At 44.4% G+C, this 9313-nt stretch overlaps 1 long non-coding RNA gene across 1 annotated transcript; it reads left to right on the top strand.

Annotated features, from left to right (window-relative positions):
• The first annotated feature begins 4161 nt into the window (after positions 1–4161).
• On the top strand, positions 4162–8746 carry LOC110130017 (uncharacterized). The gene is made up of 3 exons (XR_002311695.2): positions 4162–4394; positions 7134–7236; positions 8600–8746. It is a non-coding gene; the product is annotated as an uncharacterized lncRNA (long non-coding RNA).
• Positions 8747–9313: the final 567 nt, after the last annotated feature.

The following is a 9313-nucleotide window of genomic DNA, read 5'->3' as shown; positions in this document are numbered from 1 at the left end:
TTAAAAAAAGAGAGCAGGTGGCAACTTTGTCTCAAGGGTACTGAAACAGCAAGTAATTTTAAAGCACAGTCATAATACAAGGATAGCATGAATGTCAATTCACAAAGGGTACTGCAAACTTCAGTTCTCAGAAAATAAAATTACCCCAGTGGGACAAATACAGCTTCAAAAAGAAACTTGTCAAGAGGTCTTTCAGGCTGGGTCAGCACAAATATATTGATGTACCACAGATATGGGGCTGCAGGACCCATCTCCGCCCTCTTGAAGCTTTGACTCAAGATACCTCACTTTAGGGGACTTCCCTGGTCATCAGGGGTTAGGACTTCAAGCTTCTATTGCAGCAGGCACAGGTTTGATCCCTGGTCAGGGGACTAAGAAGCCAGTGCAACCAAAAAGAAGAAAAAAAAAGATACCTCACTTTCATAATGCTATTTTATACTCTTATTTTATACTCTCATTTATACTCTCATTTTAAAAATTTAAGCAAAGAACTTTTTTAAAAAACATCCCACTCCTGGGACTTCCCTGGTGGTCCAGTGGTTAAAACTCTGCACTTTCACAGCCAGGGTCAAAGGTTCGATCCTTTGCCAGGAACTAAGATCGCATGTGCCCATGGCACAGCCAAAATTAAAAAACACCCCACTCCCATACCTATTTTCTACTGGTCCCTCCCATCTTCCCAAATGTAACTCCTCTTAGCTATTTGCTGGGCTGTGTTCAGAGCATTTGCTTGCCTATGTGTATATTGTAACAGACTTTTAAATATATAGTTTCTTATTCAAGGATTAAGTATTTGACCTGAGGGACTTAAATATTAATGTGAACCTCTAGATTAAAACTTAATCTCTGCAGATTGATTGTGCCCTTTACACAGTAGAAGCTAACTCCAGGGTAATTACACAAGAAATCAGTATCGTAGTTAAATTTCAATTATCTGGGGACTTGATTTCCAGTCTGGGAACTCCTGAGTCCTCTCTGCTGTTCCAGCTCCACCTGGGTACCATGTTTGGGCTGTGTTATCTCTCCTCAGTGCCTACCCCAGAAAGTAAAATGGTTATAATGAAAAGACTCCGAGACTCGAAGCTCGAAGCGAGTAGATACATGTATACGTATGGCTGAGTCCCTTCACTGTTCATCTGAAACTGTAAGACAGTTAATCACTATGAGAAGTGAAAGTGTCAGCTGCTCAGCTGTATCCGACTCTTTGTGACCTCATGGACTGTAGCCCACAAGTTTCCTCTGGAATTCTCCAGGCAAGAATACTGAAGCAGGTAGCCATTCCCTTCTCCAGCAGATGGGATCGAACTTGGGTCTCCTGCATTGAAGGCAGATTCTTTACCATCTGAGCCACCAGGGAAGCCCCATGAATGGCTATACCTCAATACAAAAAAAAAAAGAAAAGACTCTGAGTATAATTGTCATTACTTGTTACATTTTTCATTAGTGCATTAAAAAAAAAAAAACCAAAGAATTTGGAAATTAATTTTTCTCCAATTGCCTAAAATAAGGTTTGAGTTTATCAGCAAGCTCTGCTTACTCATGGCCCCACAGCACCCTTCTCCTTTGCCCGCAACCACGGACAATCAAGGTTTGGCTCTGGTTGAGATTTATAGGAGAACAGACCTAGAGTTCCCTTTCTACCCGGGCCTGCTCATGTCCAGCTGGCTGATGCTCAGGGCAAGGTTCCAGGCCTATATTTTGGGGAAGGATCATCCAGAGAGATAGAGGCGGATGTGATTTGGCGGCCGTGTGAGATCTGGCATGTGATTTTACGTGCTGTGGTGTTGTGTTTCTTAAATTCAGTACACGCACTTAGAAGGCTGTTCATCACCATCACGGAACATCCAGGCAGCATCCACTTGGCACTGGAGGCAGTCGGAATGTCTTTTTAAAACAACATTTTAGTGAGGGGCCTGGGAAATGCACGATGGCGTGGCACTGCATGGTACTAACCTGTTATGCTGATGCTGGCGTTTCATGGGAAATTACGATATTTTCCCATTTCTGACAATCAGCAAGAATTCTGGAAGGACATAGGCTACATTTTATAATTGTTTTCATTTATTCAGTGAAAGCAATGGCAAGCACATATTTTGAAATAAAACATTTCTAGAGTTAATATAAATGAATATTAGAACTTTGTCTTCACTGCTTTTCTTGCTTTCTTATACAACTCAGAAATAAGGAAGAACTTTCTTTTTTTTTGAATGGAGGAGAAGGAAAGAGTTGCTTTATTACTTTGCCAGGCAAAGGGGGAACACAGTAGGCTAGTCCCTCAAGTACTGTGCCCCCAGAAGAATGCTTTTGTAAACCGATCTTCAGAACAAAGTTGTCTTGCCCATTGCCTACAAGTCCCTCCAGAAATATTTTCCACCGTGGGTTGGGATTTCGGATTTGTGATGATAGATTTCACCCGCAGGTTTTTGGATGACCTATCTCTATACCATGCGGTAAAATCCCAGCACTTCATTTCACTGAGTATACTATTATTTTGCTGTCATCAGAACAGATACCCATGTATCACTCAAGGGAATAATGGGATCCCAAATATTTTTTAAAGGATCCAAGTAAAATACCTGAGGTCAGCTTTGCAGGAAGAAATTAGCAAAGGAAATGAGCGGTGGCCCCTTGTTCCTTAAAATCATCGCGTTAGCTAGCAGAGTTCAGGACATACTGATGAAGTGTATGGTTCATCTTCTGATTTGGGAAAATGAGTTTGGCTAAGAGAAGCAATGTTGTCCCATCAGGAGACCGTCTTCCTGACGACTGAATGTCCTCCTGGGAAAAAAGAAGGGGGCCAGCTGATGACCCCAAAGTTCCCTTTGGAGCAGAAATTCTCTGCCTGCCAGCAGGGCTTTCCCTATTTGGCCCCTTTCCCAGCAATCAAGTTATTAGAAGATTAGGAGGGGAGAAGGGTGAGTGAAATGACAGGTCAGCATATTTCTGAAGGGCCCATTTACTTTACCCTGTGTCCGCATGCAGAGCCCAGCCGAGTTCAGAGGAGTTGCTTCGGGAAAACAAGACACAAGTTTGACATCACAATGTCATGTTTTCAAAAAAAAAAAAAAGAATGACAAGTTCCTCCAGGTATGGGTTTATCACAGTTTAACCAACTGGAAACTCTATCTCCCTTCTTTCTTATCAATACCTATGCTACTAAGAAAACAATTTATTTGACTAAAACTCATAAATAATAATAGATCTCTCTTACACTGCTGTGCAAATGAAACAAGATAATAAGAGATACTAAACCCTCAACACCGTGGTTGGCAGCAGTAAACCATACATAATTGTTAGCTATTGTTGCATTGGTGAAAAACTCACTTTTGATAATCCCCTTTAATTTACGAAGCAATTTCATGTTATTGTATTCACTCCAAAATTTTAGCACATATTTAAGGAATGCCTACCGTGATGTGCCAGACTCTGCTCTGAGAATACAATTGTGACCAGGATCGGCAGAGGCCATACCCTCCCAGAATGTATGTTCTGGTTGCAGGAGAAAAACAGTAAACAAGAAAACAGGGTGTGAGAGGGGATTTGCCCTCCCAGGAATGTGCCCTGAATCACAGCTGCTGACTGGTTTACTGGAGAAGGACAGTTGCCTCTGCTCTGAGCTGAGGAGTATGCAAGAGCCCATCAGCAAAGATGGGGGAAATACCCTTAGAATTTCTGCAAGAGATAACACCACCTTCTCCACCCAGAGTCTCCAGTCTCCTTGGAGGAAACTGCCAAAAGGTTTGGTCCTCAGAGGGGAGACAGAACCGCATCAATCAAACGTGTATTTATTCAGTGCTGACATGCAGAGAGAACTGGGATAGGCCCGCGAGAAATCCTCGTCCCTGTCACCAATTTGTTTATAATCTGGCTCAACCGAGATGGACTCACATAAAATGCTTTGTAAGCAGTACACGAAGGTTTACCCGAAGGCCATCCTGGAATGGATCCTTGACAAATAGTTGCTGCGGGAATTGCTTGTTAAAAGTTGCAGGAGGGCAGATAGAGGAGAGATTCGAGGGCCTGGGAGTTCCCGGGAAGCTCCAGGGCTCTGGTTCAGGATGTGAGAGGTGTGTGGGGTGGAGGTTTCAGGCCAAGGAGAAGCGCGCGAGTAAAGCTTTCACAGTGCGGGCCCTAGGAGAGTGGATCACACAAGATGGCGGCGCAGACTTACTCCACCAGCACGCTCACTTCCGCCATGCTTTGTGCGCGGGGGTCTCCCCTGACCTTCCTGATGTAACGACCCACAGCCTCCCCAAAATTACATTGCATTCCAGAGTCTGCCAAGAGAATGGAAAGCACTTCAGGCATTCCAGGGGAAGATTTAATACAGGGAACCAGTTACAACTTTGTTGGGAGGGACGCAGGAGCAAGTCAACTAGGGGCTGTCACCAAAGGTAAATATGTATAGAAAACAACCAAGTCCCTTGGGCTGCAGGAGCAATGAGGCAGGGTGGTGCTCCCGTTGCCTCTGGCACGCCTGGAGTCGGGGGTGGGGGTTGGCTTAGTCCTTAAGTCCTGTCTGCGACTCTTTTGTGATCCCATGGATTGTAGCCCGCCAGGCGCCTCAGTCCATGGGATTCTCCAGGCAAGAATACTGGAGTGGGTTGCCATTTCCTCCTCCAGGGGATCTTCCCCACCCAGGGATCAAACGCCCGGCTCCTGCATTGAAGGTGGATTCTTTACCGATTGAGCCACCAGGACATCCCTGGGTTACTTTCTATTTTCTTGACTGCTTGCTGATTGGTAATGTATCTTAACTTGCAAGAAGTTTATTTAAGTGACCACAGAGCAGATTCAGAATACAAATAAAATAATGGAGGACACCCCCCCCCCAAAAAAAAAGCAGAGACTGCAATATTCAGGGGTATGGGGAAATCCTGTCACCTGCCTGCCTACTGCTAGAGAGGGCCTGTCACTAGATGCCACGCATATCCTTGCTGGCAGTGGGCTGGGGTTGCTCTCTCCCTCCCAGCTGTGGCAAGGCTGAGCATGAGTTGGGTGTCCACAGGGTCCTTCCCCTCAGAACTGAAGAAGCTTGAGCTGCAGGCCCCACCAGACAGGCAATCCTGGGAAAGGTCCAGGAGTATGTTCATGTGGTCATGTTGTTTGCAAAATAGCAAAAGTATCATATTTTAAATGCAATCAGTTACCACCACTCAGTATTTCTCCTTTCACTTTCCTTTCACTTCTCTGTGTCAGGTGGCCGTGAGGTAGCCCCACATTTCTGTGATGAGGTGGATGGAGTGGGGGGGGGGGGATGTACAATAAGGATGATTTATTTTGGATTTATTTAGATACATCCTGGTGACTTGCAGTTAACTTCTCTGTATATTTCAGTTCAGTTCAGTCCAGTTCAGTCATGTCTGACTTTTTGCGACCCCATGGACTACAGCACACCAGGCTTCTCTGTCCATCACCAACTCCCGGAGCTTACTCAAACTCATGTCCATCAAGTCAGTGATGCCATCCAACCATCTCATCCTCTGTCATTCCCTTCTGCTCCAGACTTCAGTCTTTCCCAGTATCAGGGTCTTTTCCAGTGAGTCAGTTCCTTGCAGCAGGTGCCCAAAGTATTGGCATTTCAGCTTTAGCATCAGTCCTTCCAATGAATATTCAGGACTGATTTCCTTTAGGATTGACTGGGTGGATCTCCTTGCTGTCAAGAGTCTTCTCCAACACCACTATACAGTCCATGGACTTCTCCAGGCCAGAATACTGGGGTGGATAGCCTTTCCCTCCTCCAGGGGATCTTCCCAACCCAGGTCTCCCGCATTGAAGGGGAATCTTTACCAGCTGAGCCACAAGTGAAGTCCCTCTGTATATTTATGTTACTGCTAAGCCTTCCTGGTATGGTCATGGCTCCTAGGACCCTTCCCATCTCTCTCCCTGCCTGGTGGTATGATTGGAAAAGCAGGGCTGAAAGGAGTATCTTAATATTCCTGGGGCACTTGGTACCTAAGGTACACAGACTGTGGAGGAGAAAAAAAAAGGGGGAGGGGGGGTTGAAATGAATGCAGCCCTAGTCTGGCCTGTGAAAAATTCTTCCACTCATCAGACATGTAAATGGTAAACCAAAGATTTGGTTCTCATTAACACCTAGTCAAAATAGCCTGCTCTCCTGTCAAGATACTGCAGGAGTGAAGGTCAGAGGTCCCGTCAATAACAGAACGATCCTCCTGGCCCAGTGCTAAGTCCCATAGTGGTTAATGGCAGTAACGGGTCTTCAGCTCACTAAGAGGACTTTACTGACCCCTTGTGGAAGAGCGGAGGTGGTGCACTCGTTTGTTTAGTCGCTCAGTCGTGTCTGACTCTTCGCCGCCCCATGGAGGGCAGCACGCTTCCCTGTCTTTCACCAGGGGTGCACCCAGAGAGATCCCAGTTTGGGGAACTTCCTTTTCTACCGTTCTTCAGGGGAAAAAATCAAGGGGCAGAAAGGTGAGGTATGTTACTAACTCGAACTGCCCAGGTTCTTTCCATTCATCTTGAAATTCTGTTATTTCTCATATCAACTTTTTGCCCCCAACACACATCAGGGCTCTCATCAAAGGCAGGAGATGTGTGATGTCAACTTGTGATGGTTCAAAAAAAAAAAACCACAACGATGGAGGGAAGGGTAGGGAGCAGATAAGAAAAAGAAATCCAATTTTGGATCCTAGCACAGCTACTGACTAAAATGAAAGAGTGTGAGCAATATGTTTCATGTCTCTGAGTCTCACCATCCTCACAGGTAAAATGAAACTCAGTGAGTTTGGTGTGCATGGTAGGTGCTTAATGAGATTTAGGCTGCTATCATTAAACTTAACGATGTCATATTTATTCATCATCTTGATGCTCACTGAACAGTCACTTCACACTCCTGTATAGAACATCTTTTAAAAAGAGAAGAAAAAAAAAATCTAGAAGTTTCTTTTCAATGAACAATTTCCTCAGCTGGGACCAAGTCTGACAGAGCCTCTGACAATACACACAGAGAGAAAACACCTGTTGTCCAGGAAGCCTGGTTTCCCTGGGGCGAGCAGAATTCCATGCAGGGGGCACAGAGAGACCAGCCCCCCACCCACCCCCTGCCTCCCCAGCGGGGCCAGGAGGACTGTCCTGGGCTCTGGTGTCTGTCTGCTTTTATCTTCCCATAGGAAATGCCTGAAGTCCCACTCAGAAGTAAATGCTCTTTGCTGAAACTGGAAGGAGACAATTCCTATTTTCCCAACCTGCAGTTGAGGTTCCCTGTGCTCCGGGGTAAGTGGCCCTCAGTGTTCCCTGGCAGTGGGAGGGTGCGGGGTGAGAGCGGGGGCACGGTCAGGACATCAGCTGGCATGCTCTTCCCCCACAGAAGGCTCCAGGGGCTGGGCGATGACTCCTCACCCTGCCCTTCTTCCTGGGGGGAGGGGAGATGAGGCTGGAGGATAAGATGCTGGATTAAACCAGAGTCTGGGGAGCGGGAAACCAACCTGCCTGGCTTAGGATCACTTGGCCAGAGCCCCAGAACGACGCCCACCACTTTGCAGGCCACTCTGACCTCCCACTCACTGAGCCAGGCAGCCCAGAAGCAGACTTTGTAGGCCATCCTCTCTCAGCTCTGGAATGACAGGCAACTTCTTCTTTTCCTTTTCCTGTTTCCCTCTGCAGAGCAATTTTTCTTTTTTTGATCTTTTTATCTTGTATTGGGGTATAGCCGATTAACAATGTTGTCATGGTTTCATGTGAATAGCAAAGAGACTCATCCATATATCAACATGTATCCATTCTCTATGGAGCAACTCTTTAAAAAGTCATTCTATATAATATTAAGTCATTTTTACTAAAATGTGAGAGGTTGGGCAGAGACCACATGCAGAGTATGCATATTTGTGTTTTTAAAAACAAGAGGGAACCAATATATACATGTATTTTGTAGTATTAAAATAAAAACAGTGGAGGGAAAAGAAACCATAATATTATTTATAGGAGAATGGAGGATGGAAGGGATAGGAAAGGAAGCTAGACTTCATGGACTATATCTTGCTTTGTGGAATTGACTTTGAAAAAATGTACACATTTCACGTAACTTAAAATGAAATTTAAAAAATTAATGATGAAGGCAATTCCTAATATCTGAAAGTGAGTTGATAGCATAATGATATAGAGAGAGCTACTCCAGGGTCTTCAAAACAGTCATTTCACTAAAACATCCCCAGTGGGATTTACTATAATGTTAAAAAAAAAAAAAACCTGCAAAAATATTTTAACTGTTTTCAGAAATCATACTGTTGGTGATAACACTGCGGCTGTGCAATAAAGCAAATACATTTATTAACTGGTTGAAAAGAGAACTAGACATAAAATCAATAAGGCTAAATAAACAGCCAGTGGTCCTGAATTTGAGATCCAAGATTCTTCAGTTTCAACTCATAGCATTTCTCTTAAAAATGTTCCTAGCTCTTTCCACTGAAAAGGCCAAGAAGCAATGACCAACCCCAAAGCACTGACACCTCTAGCGCCCAAATTATGGCCTCTAGATATCACTTATCACTAAACAGAGTCAGGAGTCCTTGGAGAAATGTTCTATTCCACGTCTGTGCAGAGAATATACAGGACGAGACTGGAAATTTTGTCATTTCAGAAAGCGAGAAGACTCCCAACGAGGAACACATTTGAGTCAGTAGAACTCAGGAGCCAGTTTGAGTAACTTTCCACCAACGAGAGATGGGACAGTGTGAGCGCCAATGAGTACGGTGTAACTGCAATATACTATTAATAAAGTGTATAAAATGTTTAAATCCATGAAATTAAAATATTGTTTAAAAAAAAGGTCATCTTTGGAAGATGCAAAGAAACAACTCACTGATCAGTTTGTTCTTCGGTCTCTCAGTTGTGTCCAACTCTGCTACCCTATGAGCTGCAGCATGCCAGGCTTCCCTGTCCTTCGTTATCTCCCAAGTTTACTCATGCAATCAATCAATTATACCAGAAATAATTAGTCCCTGCCTTTCTTTAAACAGGTCTTCTGAGTAAATATACTGTGTCAAAGCAAAGCCTGGCTGCACTATAACTTCAGGGGGAGAGCAGCCATCTGATGGCTGGGAATGGGAGGAGCTGAACAAATCCTGCTGCCAGGTTGGAGAGGCTAAGATGATGCTTAGACTCTCAAGCCAAACTGTCTGTTTCCTGGAGAAGAGCCTCAGCGAATGGGATCGCTACACGATTACTTGTGGAGATCACTAATATTCTTTTCTAAAATAGAAATACAATTCACATATTATAAAATTCACTTCAAATTATTAAAGTTCAGTAGTTTTTAGGTAACTGTGCAACTCAATCCAGAACATTTTCATCT

Source organism: Odocoileus virginianus, chromosome 22 (genome assembly GCF_023699985.2).
Source record: "Odocoileus virginianus isolate 20LAN1187 ecotype Illinois chromosome 22, Ovbor_1.2, whole genome shotgun sequence".
Lineage (NCBI taxonomy): Eukaryota > Metazoa > Chordata > Mammalia > Artiodactyla > Cervidae > Odocoileus > Odocoileus virginianus.
Note: the sequence above shows the minus strand (reverse complement) of the source record. Positions and strands in the feature narration are given on the sequence as shown.